Genomic DNA, 25,653 nt, shown 5'->3' with positions numbered 1-25,653 from the left:
GTTAATAAGGTATACATATTTTCAAATGTTTAGATTCAGCAGATGTTCTTTTGTACTGAAAGTTTTAATATAAAAAAAAATTAAAAAAAGTAGTAGGAATATATGTATCTATGTAAGTACATATTGAAGGTCCTCTGCAATAACGACCCTAAATACTACTGAACAGTGGCACATGTCTCTTATACCCGCATACAAAATAGAACTTAATAACAAAGAGATATCACTAATTAAAATTTATTCAATTTCATCAGATAATATTATATTTAAATTAACTGATGTTCATATGCCAGTTTAACATTAATATTTAACAATTTCATTGAGCTTCAGGTGGTTTTTAAAGGAAAATTATGCTAGCACGCTTGTTACTCGAGTCTAAACTGCCGTAACACTGACGTCATGCTATTATCCACCCCGCAAATCTCTTATTTCGGGTACTCAAAATAACGAGGCGTTTGGATTTTTCATTTAAAAACTACAGCCATACCCTGTAGGGAAAACACGAACTAGTGAACCAAATTTCTAGTTCAGTACTAGTTCTTTTTTCCAAAAACGAACCAGTCCGATAGTAACTAGTTCACGCACCAGTCCAAAAGCAACGAAATGTGGTACTTTCACTAAACTATTTTATTTCAAATTTTAAATGCAGGGGAGGTAATCATTATGAGAAAAATAATTTAAATCAGCATTGAATCATTATTTTATGAATTATTATTGAGTTTTATTTTTTCGCTCAAACGGAAATAATTATTATTTGATTTTTATTTTTGGGATTACAAATAATGATTATTTTATGATTTTTATTTTTTCGCGCAGATATTATCATTAATTTTCAGTTTTATTTTTCCACTTAAAAATAATGATAATTTATAAAATTGAAAAGGCCATACATACGCAACCTACTGAAATTTTGACCTTAAAAGTTTGGGTCTTATTCCTCTTATAAGGGTGCGGCTACCTCTCAAAAGGATACGTCGGTAATCACGCTGGTATAGTTTTTGAGTTGCTTAATAATCATTATACTTAGTGATTCCATAAACAAAGGCCAAGATCCTGAAGGACAATTGAGAAAGGCAATGCAGTTGCAGAAAAAGAGGCCTTTTAAAAAAAAGTGTCAAAATAATTATCACTTTCTCACTAAATTTATTTAAAAATGCAAGCCACCAGAGCTACCTTTTTTTTAAGAAAAGACAAATTAATTTTTTTTATGCAATCCAGCACAGCTACCTTAATACAGTCAGTCAATAAAGTTTAGGTACAACGAATTTTTTACAATACGGGCAACTATTTTTTAAGTATTTTAGCTTTCGGTAACTTTTTATAAAAATATGGTCAATTCTACAACAAAATCCCCAAAAATCAGAGTCCCAAACCTTGTGTAAAATTTAAGAAAATTCTGCAAAATTTCATTAAAATAATTCACTTTCTATTTTCGCTCTCTAGAAAAAGTTTTATAGCCTATTCAATTTTAGTATAATGAAGTGCAAGTATCAATGGTAAGTCCTAGCTCCCTCAAACTTGCACTTTGTTATACTAAAATTGAATGGGCTAATAACTGAGTACCTAACTTTTTTCTAAAGAGTGTAAATTGCAATACTTGGATGGAAATTCGCAGAGTTTTCTTTAATTTTGCATAAGGTTTGGAACTCTGATTTTTGGGGTCTTTGGTGTTGAATTAACCATATTTTTATAAAAAATTTGGGAAAAATAAAATATTTAAAAAATAGTTGCCGGTATTGTAAAAACTTCACTGTACCTAAACTTTATTGACTGACTGTATATCTTATTTAAGTTAAGTACGATAAAAACTTTCGAAGTACTTCATATACATATAAGCTTAAAAAGAACTGAATTTACTTAAAAATCAATATGCTTAAATTTAGACAAGTAAGACAAAGTGAACTAATATTCTAAGCAGAACGCACATTTGTTTTTTACTTACTACTTAAGTTTAATACTACTACTACTACTTATGTGGTTTATAAATTTTTAATAAATGCGTTTAAACATTTGTGATTGTATTGACCTTCCTTCAACCGATCGTATTTAATATAGAAGGGAAATGTTTCGACAAGCCTGATTAGAAATGTAGATCTAAGGCGACGAAATTATAAAAGGTTGGGAACTATAAAAAATGGATGCAGATCGAACTAGATCTCATCTGTCGAATTAGGAACTGGTTCGGAACTAAAGAAAAGGGGATGCAGAACGAACTAGATCTCATCTGTCGAATTTGGAACTGGTTCGGAACTATAGAAAAAGGGATGCAAAACGAACTAGATCTTATCTGTTGAATTTAGAACTGGTTCGGAACTAGAGCCAAAGGGATGCAACGGGGGACAACTGACACTTCCTAGGACATGGCAATGTTAAATTCGCCGGTCGCTAGCATGCAAAAGAGAATTAACGCGCACTAGTCATGGTTCCAAACGCACCAGAACCGAACCAGTTCCGCACTAGTTCGTTTCCCTACAGGGTAGTAGTAAGAGGGTGGGTAAGTCCCACCCTTCCTCATACACTTTGAGTTAAGTGTAGACCTAATACGATATTTACCAGTCAAATAGAAAATAACAATATAGCCGGGCGCTAGAAATTTATTATTAAAACACAATAACTTGTTTGTATGCGTTGCAGGTCCGGCACTATCAAGTGTTTAGAAATAGGTAGATTTACTGTACTGGTATAGTTTATTACCTCCCGTCGAATAAAACCGACTTGCAAAACGGCTGCGGAGTGGAACAGTTGAAACTTTTGATGTGCTAGTTGCGCTCTCCTCAAAGTCTCTCACATTTGGTATGTGAAAGCTGAGAAGTAAATGCACAAATTCTCATTTCAAGTACAATACCAAAAGTTGTGATTTTCAGATTTAATAAATTTAATATTAATAAAATAAAAAAAATAAATAAAAGGTAATATGCAAAAGAACACAAAAAACGAAGAAATATTGAAAAATCGAATAATAAAACTTTTTTCCTAAGAACTTATTGTCGCAGGTTTGGTCACAAATGGAACCAGTTTTAACTAGTTCAAAAGTTCTGCAGAGGGGGCAATTTTCACATCGTAGGACATCGCCATGTAAAAGGAGGCAGTCGAAAGTATTGCGTTGGGATAGATCGAAAACCAGTACCGCCTCTTAATGAGCTAGTTCTGCGCTAGTTCTAAACTACTGCGATTTACTGCAGGGATTAAATCATTCTTGCATATACATATACATATGTATGTTAATATGCACACATGCGATAACCATTTTAATATTCCAAATTTATGACTAGCAGCAGAGACGATCCCACACAAATTAAAGACACGAGAACGATATATGAACCTTTTTTTTATTGAAAGTAGTGTACGTCCACTTTTGAAAAAATGCCTAGTTAATGGTAATTTTGATAAATAATCATAATTTCAATGCAGGATGAATTCTTGATAAAGTCTCGATCAAAGAAAAAGCTATAAATTGTTATCGCAGAAATGTTTTAGTTTTTTTTTAAAGTGGTGTAAGTCCACTGATATCACTGGTATGCTATTATCCAATTCCTATAGAGAATTGCTCGCTGATTCCGAAAATCTAGTTAATTTTTTATTCTATGAATAAGTTTTCGAGATAATTCTTATCTTGTTCTCTTATAAATCTTAATATCAAATACGCCAAATAGCCGTAACCATAAACCATATATACATCACTTTCCGATAGGACATATAGTTTCTGACAAATTAATTAATTATTCCAGTTTTTTTATTTTTTAATCAAAAAACGATAAAAACTTTTATGGTTTATGGAAAAAATGAAAAAAACTCAGACTTTAACGGAAGAAAATTTAAAAACATAACAGGTTCTGTGCCAAATTTTTGCATCTGTGCTAAAGCCTGTTCTGTTATAAAAAAAAATTAAGTTACTATTGAAGGAAATCGATGAATAAATAAAGAAATAATTGTGGTCAAATGAAAATACGCAACGATTTTTTGTGTGAAAAATGAGCAGGAAAGAAAGTTTTTCATACGCCACATACAATAAAATACCTTCAGTATTTACTGATTTATCCAAGATGTATCTCTATAAATTACCGTTATATAAGATGTGGGCATAGTTATTGTCCTAGTTAAAAGATTTTCAGCCATTTGGTATGTTGTACCAAGGCCTACAACTGCGCCAAATTTGGGAGAAATTGGCGCAGCGGTTATCACGCCCATTTTCCAAAAATTTATAATATACTTTTTTTCGTCTAACTGTTCTTTGTTTAAAAAATGTAAATATAAAGAATTAAAATATAGCTTACTATTTAAAAACCATATAAATCAAAATTTCACACTTTGTAGAACATTTCGACTGCTAAATGGAAGATCGACCTATCTCGGCAGCCAGTTTGAAAACGCCCTATCTCAAGAAACTTTTCAAAAACTTCCTATTTCAGAATTTAGTTGAAGAATGCCCTATTTCAGAATTCGTTTCAAGAACGCCCTATCTCAGCTACCGATTCAAAAACGCCCTATATCAGAACATTTTCAATAAATTTTGAAGTGAGATAGGACATTTTTGAATCGAATTCTGAAATAGGGCGTTCTTCAACCAAATTCTGAGATAGATTGTTTTTCAATAAAATTCTGAAATAGGGCGTTCTTGAAAAGTTTTTTGAGATAGGGCGTTTTCGAACTGGCTGTCGAGATAGGTCGATCTTCCACTCAGCAGTCGATTGACAAATCGAATGTTACGAATTTTATCAAATGTTGATCAAAATTTTAAACTTTTTGATCAGACTTAGAACTTTTTAGCATCCAGTTTTATTGCTCATTAAATTTTAGTATAACAAACTGCAAGGTCGAAGCAGCTTGGACTTACCGTTGATTTTTGTAAATTTTTTGTTCGCGCATCCAAATCTACGTTAAGTCCTGGCTACCTAAAATTTACACTTTGAATTGAAAACAAGTAATTTTTAGCAAAAAAAAACCGACTTCAACTCTCATATAAAAAAAAAATATATATATATATATCTCATGATCCGCTGATCGGATCTTAACCAGATTAGTATGAGACCACCTCTGAGACACTACCTTTCCGATGCAAATTATCGAAATCGGTTGACGTGGTCCAAAGTTATGCGGTAACATACATAAAAAAAAAAAAAAAATATTCCGACGAACTGATAACCTCCTCCTTTTTTGGAAGTCGGTTGATAAACGGCTGGCGTGCTTGGTTGAACTCGGCCAAAATCGCTTAGGCGGTTACAGCGCCAAATAAGAAGAAGAAGAAGAAAATAAAGTATACACATTAAAGCCTTTTTCTCGATTTTTTAATTTTAGAGTTATGGGTTTCTCTCAGAAAACGAGCTTTATGTGCGTACATATGTACATACGCATGTATGTATGTATGTATACTAGAGTGGTTCAAAAAAATTTTTTTTTGGAAATTCATAAACGCTACCTCAAATTATTGTTATTTGTGATAAAAAATGAGAAACGTGTTTTTTTATTTTGAAAAAAAAGTTTTCTTAGAGGTGGCGCTGGTCGGTTTTTTTATAAAAACGCTGATGTTCTCAATTTTTTTATTTTCTTGACATGTTAAAATGCAGCTAAAAATTTGTTTTTTACATATAATTGCTCTGGTGCTATTGGGGAACATTCCCTTAATTACATACCTGTCTTGGGCAGTTGGAATGGGCCTAGTGCCCGAAAATATGCTCCCGAAAAGAGACTAGTAAAATTAAAACGTTGATACTGAACGATTTACGCATTGTCATGGGTTAGAGCTTGTTACCAGGGGGTTTCTGGGGTTGCTAATTAGGAATCTGATATCAGTTTTTCGAAATTAAAAATGGCGGATCCAAAATGGCGGTCTGTCAAGAAAATAAAAAAATTGAGAACATCAGCGTTTTTATAAAAAACGACCAGCGCGACCTCTAAGAAAACTTTTTTTTTTCAAAATAAAAAAATACGTGCCTCTTTTCTTATCACAAATAACAATATTCTGATGTAGCGTTTATGAATTTCCAAAAATAGTGTTTTTATGAACCACTCTAATGTATACACACGTAAACTCTACAAAATAGCATTGAAATTGGCAACTACTGCGCTTTTCTTTGATGTGGCCGACCGATTCAGCAGAGCAAACGGCCATAAGTACCCTGCAGAAAAAAAGTATTAATTGATAAAAAATATCCACTTGCAGTTAATTTTTTTGAGGGATTTCTATAAAACATATAACTTGTAGTTAGCTACAAAAAGTTGACAAGTAATACAGGAGATTGTTTTCTCTAAACGCGTTTCTATTCAAATATCCTGCACTACGCAAATGCTTTTTCGAATTGAGGACAAATAAAAGGAAGATCGAAGTTTAATATTATCAATTTGAAGTTGTGTCTGACGGAGTTCGAGTACGTAAACAAATATGAAATGTAATAAAATCATTAAAGTAAATAAATAAAAATTATAAAAAAAATATTTTGTTTTTCCTATAGATATTTTATGTCCAAAAGTAGTTAGTTACAAGTTAGTTACATCAAATGCAGAGGTAACCACCCTTGACTACATCTAATGCAGAAGTAAACCACCCTTGACTATTTCGCGGCCATCGCCATAGAAATATCGCCAAAGAAAATATACAGATAAAAGTGAATTTTAGCTCCTTCCTTATCAACTTAAAGTTAGGTTATAGTTAGATAAATTTCCTGCAGGGTAGGGTAAGCGAACGCGTGTGTGTGTATATTTGTTTGTTTGCTTTTAAAATGCAGTTTTTATGAGATTCGTCATTCAAAGTGGGTTGCTTGACTTGCAGGCTCAGTGACTACCTAACTAGTCGGCTCTTTGTTTGATTGGAAAATCAGTTGCCATGTTGGCTGGCGGTTTTGATTCTCAACAAGTGTACATTGTTGTGGCAATAAAGTTGGGCATCATTAAAAAATGTGAACGGTTGTATTTAAAGGTGTATGTATGTATATAAAGCATTTGCAAATGTTTCCTTGCCGTCTTATTCTTAACCCTAGAGTCGTAAGACAGTTTTACCCTACGTTATTCGTAATATACGTAGATTTTACGTACTACACCGTTTAGGTATGTTATTTTTAAAACTTATTTGTCTAATTATTTACTTCAATTAAGTGGATGGTTGTAGGTGTTCTGAAGGAAGTGTAACTCGATTGGTACATTTGCACAGATTTGTGAATTTTTATATTTCAACAAACTATTTTTCATGATTGGGATAAAGAAAAATATTTGGGTATTAACACAATTGCGATACGATTTGCACCAAATTTCGGCAAATACCCATCGTGTGACACTGCCTTTCAACTTGTATATATACGGGTTGTTAAAGAATGAACTACCAAAAACTAACCAAAATTAAATAACAACAAAAATAATATTTTAAAACTTGTCAAAATTTGGTGCGGCTATAATTTTTTCGACTACTGTACATAAGTTGACTATGATTACTCGGCCGTGCTTTCATAGTAACACAATGCCACTAATATATCTACTTACAAACAAAATACGGGCAGGAATTTAAAAATTTCAACCCTGTTTGTGTGGAATATTTTAGTTTTTATCATTATTCTTCTTTTAATCAATCTATGTTGAAATAAAGGTGAAAAAAAAAATATATTTTTTTTCAGATCTTTCAGACATTCATTGAAGAACGCCCTATTTCATAATTTTATTGAAATACACACTATCTCTGAATTTTTTCAAAGGACGCCCTATCTCAGAATTCGGTTCAAAAACGATCTATCTCTGCTGAAAATACACTGAAAGTATCTTTTTTTGTTGAAAAATTTTCTGAGATAGGGCATTTTCGAGATGGCTGCCGAGATAGGTCGATCTTACACTCAGCCATCTATGTATATGATACTTGCAAAAAAGTGTATTTTTTAAAGAGGAAATGCATAAGAAAGAAAAAAGATGTATACTTAAAAAGCATTTTTACTTTTTCTTTCAAATAAAATACTATATATATTTGAAGTGTACTATATTTTTTTTATACAGCGTGGCGACGAATAACTGTTACCCAGGTTTTGCCAAATGAACTTTTCTCTCAAAGTTTACACTGCGGGCAAATGTAAATAGGGATTAAAGTTTAAAAACTAACTAACAATAAAATACTTTTTTCGCAAAATCTATAAAGGACTCTTTTATTTCTCAAAAAAACATCTTTATCGTTCCACGCTGCCTATATGGTATAACGTCGTTTACTGACAAACAAGCGAAAACAGTTAAGGAGACAATAGTCATGTTTTCGTACTTTCCAGTAAAGAGCTATCCAGTGACCAAATTTCTGAGAGCAAACCTTGATGTGCTCCAAATGGGAGAAACATGCAAGAAAGTACGAAAACGCAAATCCAGCAAGAAGTTGCAAGCGTTATGAACAGCTGATTATAACGTTATTTTCCGAAGCTAATTTCCAAGAAAAGTATTATATCCTATCTTATTACACAGCGTGGCGACGAATACCTGTTGCCCAGTTTTTTTTTTTAAGTAAGTATAGATTTTGCGAAGAAAGTATTTTACTGTTAATTTTGTACATAATTTCTATATATATATACTACTAATATACTATAATTAATATATATTTTTTGTCAATGTTATTGTGGCTTGTTAACATTTTATTTTTAATATTTTTATTGAGCTTTGTACCACGATTGTTTATTAGGAAAAATTGAAAAAGCAACAAAGTCTAAGCGGTAGAAGTTATAGCACTATTTCGGAGATCACCACATCTCCTCATCAGACTTCTTTTTCTAGACTTCAGCAGGGATCGAACCTGCGAATTCGATGTTCAAAGTCAGAAGCGTTAACCACTGAGCTATGTACATCCCGTAAACTCTTGTTGCTAATTCATTTTCCTTATTCAACCAACTACTATCAAGTGCAGCTGATTTGCCGCTATTTAATATAATTAATATATTTTACTTTTTATTATCTAATAATTTTTTTAATTTTAATCTTTATTTGGGATTATCAGCGGTTGACACTTTGAGAGAAATGCGCAAGCGGAACACAAGTTTGCGTCGGTCAATTTACCCTATATCTTCTGTAACCTTAGGCTAATTTTCTCCAATTTGGGTCCTTTATACTGGCCGTTTTTTTCCAACATAAGGCCTCATACTCAGAAATCGAATAGAATTGGGGCTGGTGACTAGGACGACAAATCGTATACAGTTTTTCTTGTTTTGTCTTTTTTATAGAAAGTCTAAGAAAAAATACACCCGATGAAGACTTGGCGCCGCATGTACTTGTCTACCAAAGTTTACACTGCTGCCAAATGCAAATAAGGATTAACATTTTAGAACTAATTAATTAAACTAAAGTAAAAAATGTACAAAACTAACAATAAAATGCTTTCTTCGCAAAATCTATAAAATACCCTTCTATTTGGCAAAAAAAATTCGCCGCCACGTTGAATATTTTGTCAATTTCAATTATATATGCCCCACAAATAATCGCTTTGTTTCTCTTACTGGCAAATAGTTTCTAGTAAACATTTTACCCAGTAAAAATCCAGCAAAATTTGTAGGTTCATCCGTCATATTTGCTCTCTAATTTCCTCTTTCTTTACGGTTTCTTGCAAGCTTGTGCGCAGTGCTGCCACTATCCTTAGCTATGCAGTGTCATGTTGAAGATAAAAAAAAGCGCCAAAATGTGCCAATAAGAAAAATATAAGCCAAATAAGTTGCCATTATTTTTAATTCTTCCCATTTAGCATTAAAATTAGAAACACATTCATAAAACAAGAGTCCAATGCCAAAATAAGATAAACCAGTTGTATACCCAATAGAAATTAGAAAATTTTAGTTGAGAAAAGAAATACAAGCAAAGGATTTCACAAAAATGTATTGAAATAAATATTACTATTTTTCAAAAGTGCCATTTTGGCAGTTTGTGTCAAATTGAAAAATTAAGTCCCATTAGAAGTGGAATAGGGCCAAAAATGGCACGGTTTGAGCCAAGTTGGCAGCCCTGCTTGTGCGTACGAAAATGCCAGCCAGTAAAAACAGGGCTTATGATATAAAATTCTTGACCTTTAAATTCGAATATCGATGAAATGACCCATGCCAGTCTTTTAAATGATAAACTAAATAACAAACAAAAAATTGCCGTGATAGGATAGAGTACAACCAACAGGCAACGACAAAGCTTCCATACTTTTCACAAAGGAATTCTTATGACTTCAAACAAAAATGAGCTGCAAAAATGGCTAACGCGTTGTGACATCTAGTCGACATTGAAACTGCATGCGTATAACTACAACTGACATTTGCTTTGTATTTTCGACAGAGACAAAGTGACAGCAGACGCGAAATATGCGAGGTCGTCACCCTTCACGTGGCAGTGTATGTAGTTATGTACATATGCATTGCTCATTAATGCAAAGTGAAAGAAATGTGGCACAGTGAAAAAAGGAGCACAAGATGATGCCACTTTTTTTTGCTGAAAGTGGATTTTTTGGTTTAAAGTATATATACAGCGCTATTGCGAAAAATTTGATTAACAGAAAGTGAAACGAGAACTTTATTTGCAGATCAGCTGACATGATTTTTGGTGGCCAAAAGCCTAATTTTTTAATATAACTTTTTTCCGGAAAAATTACACTAGGGAACAAAAATGGGAAAAAAGTTTGTTGCGGAAAATGTTAAAGCTTTTCTTGATTGACTTTTTTGCGCTGATTACGAATCCGTGAGTATAAAGTTTCTTTCAGCTCCAGATTTTGAGAAAAACGAGGTCAAAGTGTAAAAATATCGCGTTTTTTTGCAATATTTTAGAAGCTCTAGCAAAGAAACATAAGGCGATGTTGCGCTTAAATTAAAGCTAGAAGTCTCGACTACTATCCCTGCAAATACTATCCCTGCACCTTGACTTGATGGTCACTTATAGTCATTTATTTAACAGCAAAACCTGATTTTGTGCGAAGTTTGAGAACCCACCGCAATTAAATAAAAGATGACAGAGCCTTCCACTTTAGCTCAAATTAAGGACTGAACTTTCTTTTATAATCTCTTAAAATAAAATCCCTGAACCTTAACCCTAAGATCATTTATAGTTATTTATTTAACAGCAAGAACTGATTTTGAAAAAATTATTATTTTTTCAATAGCACAGTATTCCAGTATTTTTATATTGTCCAATAAATCACAATTTGTGACCATCAGGTCAAGGTACAGCAGTGGCGGACCCTGGTAGGGGAAATTGGGGAAATATCAAAGAAACTCGAAAACTTACTTGCGGAGCGCGTATATGTAACTCGAAGTGACTTCAAGAAGCTTGGGGAACAAACCTAATGAATGGATGCTTTTGAAAATTTTAATTCATGGAAAAAGTGTGTAAAATTTCACTTGAGTTTGAAATTTTAGCTGTGTGCTAAGTTCGAAGTATTGTGTTATTTAAGTAGGCCTATCAGTTTTTCGAATTCACTGAATTTTCAAAATTTTGAAATTACATGTGTACTTATGTTCAATTTTTACTTTTTTGTTATATTTTCGAATTTGTATTATTTTACACAGTTGAAAGTCACAGCAATTTTGAATATTTTCATAGATTCAGAAAACAACGAAAATTCCAAAATTTTGAATTTTATAATATTATTAAATTTCTTGAGATTTCTTATTTTTAGGATAATTTCCAAAATTTCAAAAACTATCGAAATCCGGGAGATTCTAGGAATTTTGGCAAAATGAGAATATTTTGAAATGTACAAAATTATTGAGATTTTAGAAATATTTTTATTTTCCACAATTTTGAGAATTTTATTTATCCTAAAATCCATCATAAATGTAAAAATATGAAACATCACAAATTGTTGAAAAATTCTTATGTTCATGGTACTTGTGTGTAAAAAATAGAAAATTCTTAGAATTCTAAAAGATATTAACATTTTTGAAAAATTCCAAAATTGTTCCTCTTTTCTGAACTTTTCCAAAATTTTGTATTGATATAACAAAGTTTTAGAATTTTAAATTTTTTGAAAATTTTGAAAACATCAACTTCCAAAAATTTTTTAATCTTCAAGAATTACGAAAATTTTTTAAATTTTCAAAAACGACGAAATATGGAAATGTTTTCAACATTCGAAAACTTTTATTTTCGTTTGATCCACTTTGTATATTCGACACTTTGTTAGAATTTCTACAATTCTCAAAATTTTAGAAAAATAAAAAATTTCTAGAAATCTAGTATTCATTATTATATTGAATTATTGGGATTTACTAAAATTTCTCAAATTCACAAAGTTTTGAAAGTTTAGAAAATTTTGGAATTCCACTCAAGTTATTAAAAAGGGGAAACCTCAAGAAATTAAAAACTATTAAAACTCTAAAAATTTTAAATTGCGGTGATTTTTAAATTTACATACACGATACATATATGTTGAAAAAATGCAGCTACTTTCTGCTGCTGATTCCAAATTTGATATCGACATTAAAAAAAAAAGGTTTTCCAGAACATTTATGTAAGGGGGGTTTGTGTGAAGCTGAGAAAAAAGAAAACAACAGGGCGGACTAAATTTAAAAAATAAGTACAAAATAGGGGTAAGTACGTGTTTTTTATTTTCTATTTGTTATTTTTAGCTTATTATTTCAAAGATATGATGATGATTTTGGCGACCTTTTAAATTCTTAATTTGTTGGTTTTTGCCGGCTCGAGGTCAAAGATATTTTTCAAGAACGAAAGCTCATAGTCGTTATTATCGCACCCTTTATTGTAAGGCGGTGTAAGCTTGGGCAAATAAGTCAATCGAGTTAACGTACGTAAGTCTTAAAAAATTGTAATTTGCAAGTATTGTAAAGTATTAGCGTGCAAACAAGTAAATTTTTACGATACACATAAGTTGTGCATTTCATTGAAGATCAAAAACTCCAGATACATATGTATGTATCAATTTTCACGGAAATCCATTTTTTTTAATTCATGCCGGCATATTTGATCCGTTTCGTTAGATACCTAAGTATGTCATTTTATTTTTTCCAAACTTTTGGAATCAGTGACATATATGTATAAACTTTCCTGATAATCTGGGCATTTTTATAATTTTAGTCAGTAATATTAAATCCGCCATTTTATTTTTTGAAATTGTAATACTGCATTCGGAGTCAGCGGCATCAAAAATTTCCATATATCTGTGTTCGTATGGAAAAGTAGCTTATGTCGAAAGGCTGGCTTTAGTATAATGCGGCATTCTCATTATTCTTTAAACGACAAGAAATTTTTCGATGAGACTTAATAAGAATATTGACTTGCTAGTATCGGAACTATTTCTGGCACGTTTATTTGCCAAACGTTGTTCAACGGCTCAGTGCCTGTGAGTCATTCGCAATCGCATGCTGCGAATGCCGATTTATACTAAATCCAGCACTTCGACATAAGCTACTTTTCCATACGAACGCAGATATATATTTTCACGAAAATCCAAAACTTTTTTAACGACCTGATTGAATAAAAATGTATTTAAAGTAAGTGGAGAATAATCGTAGTATATATGTAAGTTTTTAATTAATTGAATAATTTTTGAGATAAAAATATTTATTTTTGTTTTTAGTGCAACTGTTTAAATTTTTTGAATTAGTTTCTTTATTTAAAAACCTTTTTTTAAATAGTACTATTCATCGAAAAATTAAAAAAAAATATATACTTTACTTAGCTCATAAAAAAGAGTCTCATACTAAAATGCAATATCTTTTATTCATTGGCGTATATGTAGTTACGAAAATCCCCGGAGAAGGTAAATAAGAGAATATGTCACACAGGCTACAAAATAATTTTTGTGTGGTGCGTGATTTTTTTATACATAGTTTAGATATCTTTCAACCAGAATTTTATATCGAACTTCCATTGAGTAGAGAACTAATTATCGGAGCTGCACTTCTAACAAACTACGAGTAGCAATGCTTGGCGGTTCCCACCCGTGAACGTTTGAAGTTCACGATCAGAACTTTTTGACTCTTATCGCGCTGACTTCAAATAAATACGTGTTGCATACGTATCATACACATATAACTTTTATATGTATGTACATATGCCAGCACGGATCTGGCAATAACGTGTTTGATAATACATAGTGCAACAAGCATATTGCAGTTGCGTTTAATCTGTAACTGGACAGACTGGCCGCTTGGAACGGAAATCGGATGTCTGTTAACCACCGTGTACGAGTGATGTACATATGAACATACATACATATGTTTATATGTATGTACATACATATGTAAATTAGACATACAATCTATATTGAAATGTACAAGGTGCATATGAGTCTATGTAAAATCGTTCCAGCCTTCATCGCGAAACCGCATATATCGAGTGGTTACAATTCTTTCCCCTAGCTTCGTATTGGTCTGATCATTCATTTAGTTGTGTGTTCGTAATACGCTTCAACGGCGAGCCGTACGATGTTTATCACAAACGTTAGTGACAAGTGTGCCCGCCAGTGGGTATTTTGCCGCTGTTAGCACAGATGTATATATAATACATAGGGAGTAGCTAGGATCTGATATAAGGGGGGAGGGCAAAATGAAATATACTTGTTTTTTTATATTTTTTTATTTAATAATTTTTACGCTAATAACGATTTTCAGCAAACTTTTCGATCATTTCCTTCTGAATCATCTCGCGGTTTTCGGTAACGAGTTTTCTATGGACGCTATGAGGCATATTCCAGAAAGCCTAGAGGATTTTCATTTCCGTTAGTGAATCCAGATACGGTATTATTATAGACCGTCGCCAGTACTCATTTTCATTGAAAGATGGGGTTACTTCAGTTTTACCTGCCATGCGTGGTAGAGAAATTTCTACTCCTATATCGGCTGTAATCATACGAGATTTTTTAATTAACTCTGTAGTGGCTCCTTCTGCATTCTTTCGATCATTCTTAACCACCTCCAAAATATTTTCAATATGCTGATCAACGGCGATGAGGTCTATTGTCTTCATTTGCAAAATGTTTGCTGTAGTTTCCAGAAACATTGAATATTTAGCAATTGTCATTAAAGCAATGATGAACATCGGCCTTGCTATAGCAGCACACAATTGATACGCAGACTTTCTTTTAGAAAAGCTTGCCTGAACTGAAAAACTTTCTAAAGCTTCCACAACTTCAAGAAAATTTTCTGAAAATTTCCTGATAGCCTTATATTTTTCCGACCATCTTGTTCACACAAACGTGATATATCAGCAGCATAATTCTTGCGTGTCATTGATTCGCGAAGAAAGTGTATCACATATTTTAGTGAAGAAATAGTACTTCTTATTTATGGAACCTCGTTTAAGTCATTCACAAAAGATTTAACGGAAGAGGAAGTCTGTTTCTCGTTGGGGTTTTCCATCCTGTTTATCACAGAATACACGCATACAATTTATGTAGCATTTTTTTTTTTACTGATTTTTGAAAGTTTCTCCTTTGCTTTGTAGCTGTAAGGGGGCGGTTGCCCCCCTGTCCCTACCTGGCTACGCCCTTGCCTACATAGTTGCACATTTGCTAATACCCAGTAAACAGTGTTGCCGTTGAGAATTTTCAGAAAGAAAGGCGAAGAAAAGGGTCACCATATTATTTTTGCTTTTCTTTACTAGCAAAAGAAAAAATTTGTTCGATTTAAAATGAAAATAGCGGCACAAGATTTGCACAAAACAGGGTTCCAAACATACACATAAATCCAGTTGCTGTAAGGAGAAGAGTTGCATTTCCTTTACAAATGTTAACTGACGCATTTTTTCGTACTTACAGGAGGAAATATTTTTTCATAGCATGGATCTGTTAACATTTCCTAAAAAATCTCTGAAAAGGGGCAAAATTCGCACATAATTTTGGAAAAGGGTCAAAAAATTAAAATTTTCAAAAAGTCGGGCCAAAGGGTATAGGCGCTGACAAAGGGCCAAATTGCCCCTCCAGTCGCTCAACGGCAACACTGGCAGTAAACATTTGGGTTGGAGGTCTAGTGGAAATCTAATACATATTACAAATTCAAATTTTGATTTTAAAGTGTACCTCAATTGAAGAACCAACCTGTTCTCAAACAAAAGGGCGCAATTTTGGCATGCAAAATAATCTGAGTTCTCCACTTGAGAAAAGCTCGGCTATCAATTTCAAATCAACTTTTAATCAAGCCTTGGAAAAAATGTTGTACATCTATTGGAGAATCAACAATTTCTCAAACATTGGAAAGAAGTTTGCTTTGTACATATTGGGTGCATATCGCTCACTTATAATGAAATTATAGAGTATCGTGACTTGTTTATATTCATTATCGTTTTAATGCAAAGAGATGTTCTCAAAAGTTTTAATTTTTCCCGCTCAGCTAATGTAGTTAAACTTATTTTTAGCATCTTAGTTGACTTTTCTGCTCCGACAACTGGTAATTTACAGGAATCTATATCCATCCGAACCACGATATGGATAAGTCTGGATGAGCTCACAAAAACAAGTACTTCTGATACCCAACGAACTCCGTAGCTAGAAGCCTCACTCGAATCTGGGCCAACGGATGATGACCTTCTCATGCGAGTAACTCAGACGGTAATAGCACCAATAAACCAAACGCCCAAATTCAATAAAACGGACTCGTCATACCAAAAACCGGCAGTAGTCACAATCTCCGCAGTAATTACAGCTGACATCACAGCCTGGCCTGTTGTCTATCGCTGAGACCATTCACCTAACCTACTCGGGTATAGAATGGAATTGCGAAACTTCGGCAAGGCAGAGGCTAGAAAATAACTTGTGTAAAACAAAATGAGATCGGGTATTTCACCAACATATTTTATAAGAAAAACCATGGTGAACATGTTTACAAACAAAGGAGTTCACAACATACGTATGTATGTACATATGTAAGCATGTGCATCTTTTATAGTCCAGATCCAACAATAAGAACAACATACAACTATCGATAGTGTTTAAAAAAATTCGATAGTGGCGGAAAAATGAAACCATCAACACTATCGATAGCCCCATCGATAGTTCTCCATCACTACTCGCTACTTTTTGGTGCATAATTGTATAATAAGCCTAAGTCTCGGTGTCAGAAAAGCGCTTCCTTTTTGCATAATCGCTTTAAAAATTCTATCTGGACCAGGCGATTTATACGCGCCGAAAGATTTTAGAGGTGCTCCATAGTAGGTCTGTTGTAGTACGTGATGCTTGTCCATCTACGTAAGCACATCTGTTAAACAACAAAAACCTCTTGCTGATATCAAAACTTCCATTTCCTTTCCCCTCATTATTGTTGTAATAGTAATTCTGACCATTGCAACAATGTGGCCAGCCAATTGCATATGCTGCTCGTTAGTGTAATTGAAATATCACTTCGCAACGTGCAACATTTGCAATTGCGTATGTGTCTAGTCTAAGCGGTGGCTAGTTAGTTGCATTTTTAGCCACTGACCGCGCAGCGGATGTGCATACCAACCTACTGACATACCTAGGATGGTTTATTTGTATGCGTGGCAGCTTGTCAGGTGGCAGATGCACACTCTATGACGCAAGTGACGCGATAAGCTTTACTACCTTAATTAGACTGATGCTATCCACAGTCAAATATCGATTGCTGTTGGCCGGAAATTATTTAAATGCATTTGCCGCAAGAAGTTCCTAGAAGTTGCTGAATCTGTATTAAAAGCGTATGTAACTTAAGCTACTTCAAAAACATACATATGTATACCGATGAAAAACCTGAAAATATGTACATATGTACATACATGACTGCAAGTGATTAGGAAGTATAAACGTTGACTTTAAACCTATGCTAGTGGTTGATTTAAATTCTCAATGCCTGTGCACAATCTGCGGGAATATAAAAAAAGTCAATTGCATTAATAGAATTAAAATCACAATTTGGGGAGAACTATGTACCACATAAATTAAATGTATAGTATGCCAGCACGTTGTGTGGTGCGATTCTGGTCAACTTCAAACAGATGCAAATTAAACACTAAAACTTAAGCCACTTTCCTCCCAAATTCGTTTTTCCAAGGCAAAAGAGGACCACTTAATTTTAAATATTAGCTAGTATCGCATTGAATACATTCGTGAGCGTCCATAAATCTTTCAGCGGAATTTACTCTATGTAAGCATCGTTTCAGACAGCGAGTTTTGTTCGTCGAGGGAAGACTTCTGGCCCAATAAAAACTAACATTTGTAAGCAGAAGTAAAAAGGTAGTTGTTCATACCAAGAACATTGACATAATCGATTTAGCACTTCTCAACAGTTGGTTAAAGTTATTGAACTAGAGAGGTCATCTTAACTGGATCACTTTTGGTATAAAACCACTCAGATCGACTTTTCTGTATGTTGTCAAAATTAAAATTAGTAAATAATAATATTCGGTGGGGAACAATACGGAAATATTGGAATGAGAATGCGTTACTATACATATTCTCTCACTCCACGATAATGCTGGGTATGGAGCCAGAATTTCTGAGCGCTAACCTAAAATACATAGAAACTCACTCATATTTACTCAGGAAAAATAGCTGATAGTGCCGATATATAAAATAGAAACAGAGAAGTATAATATACTCTATAAAGCAATAAAATGTTTTAACGCGCTACCAACTCAAATAAAAATTGTGAAAGCGTTGCAACTTTGAAGAGGCTGCTATTTGGTCACAGCAGAACATTGGCTATTAGACAGAGAGATTCGGCATGCAAACTAGTCCTTCACATCCGTTGCAGCAGCGAGACTCTGGATTTCGTTCATTCAGTCGCCGTCATACCGCCAGTACTAAAACTATTCAGGTCAGCGAAGTTGCATTGTCTCAAAAGATGTAACAAGTTTTCAAGGTCGTACCCATCCTAAGAAGTCACTCTTGGGTGGAGCGATCAAAAATATGTACGTCTAGTTCACACAAATTATACTACCACTCACACTGATCATACTGGATTTAGCAGGTCTAAGGCCACGTTGGTTAACATCAGTTTACGTGTATTGACTAGGTTCTTCAGGTCTTCAAATATTACGCTTGTAAGGACCTTGTATGCGATGTTAGGAATAATAATAATAATAGATTGGCGCTTACACATATGTTAGTGTTTGGCCGAGCTTCTTCTCCGATTTGTGCTGTGCGCCTTGATGTTGTCACACAAAGCGGAGGGACCTACAGTTTTACGCCGACTACGAACGGCGATTGTATTTTTATGAGAAGCTGTTTTTCATGGCAGAAATACACTCGGAGGTTTGCCATTGCCTGCCGAGGGACGACCGCTGTTAAGAAAAAACCTTTTTTCCTATATTTTTGCGATGTTGCTTTCACCAGGGTTTGAACCCAGGTGCTGCGGAGTGGAAGCGCGCACTGCTTACCACACACCACAGCGGCCGATGTTAGGAATAATGGTGGTATTTTACATTCCACCTAAGGAACGCACCTTCGTCTATATTTTAAACTTGAGGTAAAAAATAACATCGATTTCTTCGTGCGCCATTGATAGCTTCGGCTTTCTTCTTCCTGTGGAACTATTTATCAGAATGTAGAAAGTAGATATGTTCCTTGATAATTCAAAGATGCCTTGGTTTTCAACTATCAACTTTCCATTTTAATATCTTACATTTTCCAAAACCTGTCAATTGTCCCGAAAAAGTTCGCCCCCACCTGAGGAAGATAACATCCAGTCAGCCGAGTTCCAATGAAATTACTCATTCTTTGGAAAAAATGAGGCTTCAATTTTTTTGCCGGTTTGAAAGAAACACTCGAACGTATTAAAGTTACAGAATCGCCCATTACATACAGCCAACCAGCAGTATGGAGTTGTTGTACGTACACATGTCAAGTCAACCCCTAATTTGAGGTGCATGCTAACAGCGCGGTCGGCCTAATGCAATCAGTAGTTACTGCCGCCATGGTCTCACGTCTGCTGATCAGCTGATGCTGGCAGGCATAATGCGATTTTTAGCCACCTGCCATTGCTGAAGGGTGGCACTCTTGTGTCCATGCACACATACTTACACACAAGCATACGCAAGTAACTACCCAGCCAGCAAAAAATCTGAAAACCGATCCGGAAAAGGACAAAAAGTGGATGAAGTGCGGATTTTTGTCCGTTTACTGATTCCAGTTCCGGATACTTTGACGACCCGTTTTCCCACAAAAGTGTGCGGCAGAAACGTATGTTCAGACAGCAGTATGTGAAATGGATACGTTTTCGGCTGTTTTTTCTGAAATTTGTCTTATTAAATTTTTCGTTCAATGCGATTTGCTTCTGCACTTCACAGATACTTTTTCATGGTTCAAAAGAAATAAAATAAAATTAGGAAGCGCCTGACGGAATTCGGCACCTTCTGGAAGCTAGCAAATAGCGGTACACTCCTCTGGACGCTCAGCCACTGTCAACTACGCATGCATGCTTTCAAATGTTTAGCTTGGGCAAATAAAAAGCAATTATTGCTTTCAAATGACATCATCTTTTTCGAACGTTTCGAACCTTTTCCGGATACGAAAATTGATGTTAACTGTAAGAGTTTTTCTATTCGTTTTCGGATAAGGAAAATTGAACTACGTGTCTTTGCTGGCTGGGTAAGTAAATGCGTACCTACTGTTTGTCTGTGGCTCGTGTCTGGGCGCCAGCCAATCCTTCGCCATGACTTGCCAATGGCGGTTCTAGCTTGCTAAAACTACATACCGGAATAAACGTATTACGCGCCAAGTCCATGTCAGCGGCTACTGTTCACTATGATGATGCATTTGCCTGCTTTTGCATACACACATATTTACATATGTATGTATGTTAGTACTACATAAGAATATTTGTATGTACTTATGTAAGTGCCGCATTGGCGTCAGTTGTATCCGTGGGCTAAGCGGCACGTGAAAGAAGTGCGCCATCACTATTCGTGATCGTCGCTCCAACTTCACTTAAATGATGCCCCCTTGGGTGTTGAGACAAGGCGTGGTCACACATACATGCATACAGGCTACCATACATACATAAATACTCGTCCAAAGAGAGAGTCAACTTGAATATGCATGCATCGGTGAATGCGTGGCTCAAAGCCTTATTTTCCACTCAAACGAATGGCGCCAATCAGTCGAGTGGTGTGGAGACCCAACTATTAGACCATTTTACCACATGTGTTGGCATCAGAAAGCACTTACTTCCGCCTTCCTTGGGCAATTCATCGATTTACATGCGATTTGGTAGATTTGGTTAACAGGAGTATCTTTAGTCATCGTTGTTGTTTACATATCGCACACCGTCTTCAAAAGAGTCACAACTCAAAATAATACGTTTGTCAGAAAATGCGAAAAACAATTTCTTAGCACATGATAATCATATGGGCAAGAGCGACTTCACCTTAAGTTTTTTTTAACAAATTATAACAAAAATTTGCTCCAGCTTTTGCTGAAAGGCAAACAAAAGCTCTGCGTACATTTTTAGCGCATAATCTCAAAATTGCCAAATTTTGAGTTGTGACTCTTTTGAAGATGGTGTGCGATATGTTGTTGCCAACACCGCTCTTGATTGTGGTTTAATGCGTAAATTACTGGCGCCATTAAATGCTTAAAGCATAAATGCAAAACGACTAAGAATGTTCGAGTAAATAAAAGGAACAATGTACCCAACTTTCGTGGGAACTTAAAGGCTGAGAGTGTGGTCTTGTTCAGCCGCTGTTAGTTAAGAGCGTACCAGACGTGGCAATGCAATATATCCACATATTTTGAAAAGGCTTTCAAATTGAGACATTTCGGAAAGAATTTGCACGAGCAGTCACACCTTGTATGTAAAGCGCCTTTTGAAAGTGTTTTTTTGTTTTTTTTTGTTTTCAGAAAAAACAAAAATTTCTGAAAACGCTTTTCGGCTGTTCACATATCGAATTGATTTCTGGGCTCGAAACGTAACAGTTTTGAACGAGCAACTCGCCACGTAAAAATGCATATTTCGGATTATCAAGTAGTGAACGCGCGTTTACCAAATTACGAGACGAGCAGTACGTTCACGAATGTTATTATCTGAAATATGTATTTTTACGTGACGAGTTGCTCGTTCACGACCAGTGCTGCCACTTTGTGAGTAATTCCTCAAAACGTGAGGAATTTCGGGTGCGCTTGAGTATTTTTTGTGTATTTTTATTTTGAGGAATTTTCTCTCGATATATTTGCAAATAACAAATGCAACCATGTTTTACACAACAGAGTTGTCAAATCGCTCTGGAAATTTTTGAACAAAAAGCTCTTCGAAGTTTTACAAGGAGCGCAATACACCACATTCTGCGAACCTACTTTTCGCATTTCCCATACACCATGCAAACATGACTCGTTCAAGTAAAGAATTTTAGTTTTCCTCCGGTTTACAATGTAAAAGAGTTTGGTTTTCTTCGATTTTTCTCTCTTGTGTCAATATGGCGGCCAGAAAATCAATCGTTATATATTTTGAACTTGCAAAATCTCGATATCGAATGGAGAGAACACGCATTGTTCGTAGGGATGCAAACGATGCATCGATATTTTTGAAACATCGATAATATCGGTTAAAAATTCGATGTTTGCCATCGATGTTTACAATTCCCTAAAATCACTAAATTGACGATACATCGATGCCAGTTTCAACGATGTTTTAACATCGACTTTAGTGTGACTCAGACTTAAAATTCAACTTACCCATTATGCTCCTAAAAATTTGTTGACTGGCCATGAATTTTTATTACTTTTTCTCTTGGGGAACATTCAGAAATGCCGAGTTTACTCGTATTTTTTGATATTAAAAATGCTTACTTAACCATTAAAAAAATTATAGTTTCAAAAACTAAAACCTCGATATTAAAATTTCCATTCGTGCTGTCATCAGGTATGTAACTTGAGAATAGAAATCGCTGCATCTTTTAGGCGCATCAATATTACATAGTTACATCCCGAGCTAATAAAAGGGAGGTAAAAAGGGCCGGGTTCCTGTTGGCCCGTAGTTGGGCCTTGGAACTTTAGGCTCAGCGTAAGTATTTTTCTTATTGAATTACAGAGAGTTGGAATTGAAAAGTTTTAAATTTTCCTTTTAATGTGACTGCAACCTAAAAAATTGTGAAACATCGAAAACCATCGATATATCGCACTGGCGATGTATTTTAGCATCGACGTTCATTTTTCCGGTGCATCGAAACATCGATGTATCGATGTTACACCCAAAATTTGCATTCCTAATTGTTTGATCATAAGAATATTCATATTGATTCGTCATTAGATACAGAAAATTATAGAAAAAAAGTTTTTGAATTAAAAGATTCCTTAGGTTCATATAAGTTTCCCAATTAAAAAAAATTGTATCTGTATTACTAATATAGCCCTTGTCTAATGCTTTAGTAGAACGTAGTAGTTTAAAAATGTGTAGGACTGACTTGAGAACCAGATTGAGCACTGATATAGTTGCAGCAATATTATATACAAAGCAAGGCATAAAAAATAACGGTGATACTTTGTTTGAGCCGCAAGATCAAATGTACCAATTGAATTGGATAATGTAATTAATTTTTATACTAAGTACCTGTAAATAGTAGTACATAATTCTCATATCTGTAATAAGAAAGTTTTGAGTAATTTTGCAAAATTTTTGTGGCCACACTGTTCACGACTGTTACGATTCGACCCTTGGCAATCTTTCTCCATACTCGAATTCAACCGTGAGCCGCTTTGCCGGTGGTTTGTTATTTCTCTTGGCTATAATTAACTTTAATTTCAATTTATAGATACATTTATTACTTTTAAGTAAACAATTAAGTTCCGGAGAAGAAACGACTACAAGCAATTTTGTTATTTTATTTATAGTTATCCTTTAATATTTCTCACCAATCCGCGATCACTGTCACACGGCAGCATTCGTATGGTTTGACAGCACTCGCAGCAAAAGAAAGAAACTGCAAGTGAAGCACTTCATATATTTGAAATTTGGAACAAAACTCCATGGAAGTACTAGGCTACGTTAAAAACCTTCCCATATAGGGCGGGGGCCACGCACAATAGATTACTTTAGAGGTCGCGATGCATATGGCCCATAATAATAGTAATAGTGTAGCACGAGCAAGTTGAAATATATTTCCAAAATCGATTTATGCTCTTTCATTTGCAGTCGCACCTTGCAACTTTTATTTCTGAAAATGATTTACGAAAAGTGACAGAAAGGTATTCTAGCTTTTCACACGTGTAAATAAAATTTATCTTTCCCAATTCGATAGCAAATTTCGTGGAAAGTTGGAAATATTGCCACATCTGACATGCTCTTAGAACACAAATAAGGTATTTTAATTTATAAAAGGAAGGATGGACCCTTTAGACTGGAAAAGTGTCGCCTTTTAGCTGCCCTCACCTAAGCCAAATCTGAACTTGCACCGCTGAGCATCCTGTTATGAGATCCTAGAAATGATAGAGTGTAATATGTATGTGGTAACGGATAGATCGGCAACACGAAGCAGACACAACTACTAAACACTCAAGACGTACACAATCGTACGCTACTGACCGCCCTGCAGTAAAATTTAGAGATCGCCCTATACATTTCAGAACAATCTCTGAACTGGCTGCAGAGAGGGACAGTTGAAACTTTTGGTGTACTAGTTGCGCTCTGTTGAGAAGTAAATGCACAAATTCTCACTTCTTGTACAATACTACAATAGCTCAGCGGGAAGACCTCCGACTCTAACATCGTTGGTCGCGAGTTCAAATTTCTGTGGAAACAGTTGTGATTTTCAGATTTAATAAATTTAAATTGTTGAGTGCGGCTTACAGATTGAACAGAAAGTGATCAAATTTAATATAAATAAAATAAAAGAATAAAAGAACAGAAAAAATGAAAAAAATATCAAAACATCGAATCGAAATTTTTTCCATAAAAAACTTATTGCCGCAGATCTGTCCAAAATGGAAACAGTTCGGAAAAGAAAAAATATCCAATAATATAGTTTAAACTTTTTTCTCATAAAAAACTTATTGTCCCAGAACTGTCGAAAATGGAACCAGTTCAGAACTATGTTTTTATGAATGCATACTTGCGTTCAAGCGTTTGCATGCATCTTTGTATATGTCCTAAAAGTCATACATGACCAAATTTCCGACTGGGCGGCAGCAATGACAAGCATAATTGCGACCATGACCGACATTAACCCTTGGATAGTTAACGGCTAAGCAGCAAACCTGATTTGTGCTGTATAATTAAGATCGTTCTTATACTTACTTACCGCCCAATTCTGTGTTTTCTGGATACATTTTTTGTGTACATTTCACATGAAATTTCAATTTGTCAATAGCATTTTCAATCTTGATAATTTATCAAGAAAAGAGCTTTTGGTTTCTGTGCTAGAATACCATTTCTTCATAAATAATAAATATTAACAAATTATAATGATTTGTCAATGTTATTGTGGCTTGTTAACATTTTTTATTTTTAATATTTTTATTGAGCTTTGTACCACGATTGTTTATTAGGAAAAATTGAAAAAGCAACAAAGTCTAAGCGGTAGAAGTTATAGCACTATTTCGGAGATCACCACATCTCCTCATCAGACTTCTTTTTTTCTAGACTTCAGCAGGGATCGAACCTGCGAATTCGATGTTCAAAGTCAGAAGCGTTAACCACTGAGCTATGTACATCCCGTAAACTCTTGTTGCTAATTCATTTTCCTTATTCAACCAACTACTATCAAGTTGGTTTGTTGAATAAGGAAAATGAATTAGCTACAAGAGTTTACGGGATGTACATATACATCCATTTGCTT

At 34.5% G+C, this 25,653-nt stretch overlaps 1 protein-coding gene across 4 annotated transcripts in view; it reads right to left on the bottom strand.

Annotated features, from left to right (window-relative positions):
* The window catches only part of Snoo (Sno oncogene), a 454,232-nt gene that overhangs the window by 134,995 nt on the left and 293,584 nt on the right, over window positions 1-25,653 (bottom strand). The window lies entirely within an intron of this gene.

The sequence above is a fragment of the Rhagoletis zephyria genome, unplaced genomic scaffold, assembly GCF_001687245.7.
Source record: "Rhagoletis zephyria isolate East Lansing unplaced genomic scaffold, Rhagoletis_zephyria_1.1 Rzeph_scaffold_00015, whole genome shotgun sequence".
NCBI lineage: Eukaryota > Metazoa > Arthropoda > Insecta > Diptera > Tephritidae > Rhagoletis > Rhagoletis zephyria.
The sequence above is the reverse complement of the archived record's forward strand: the minus strand, read 5'-3'. Positions and strand labels throughout refer to the sequence as shown.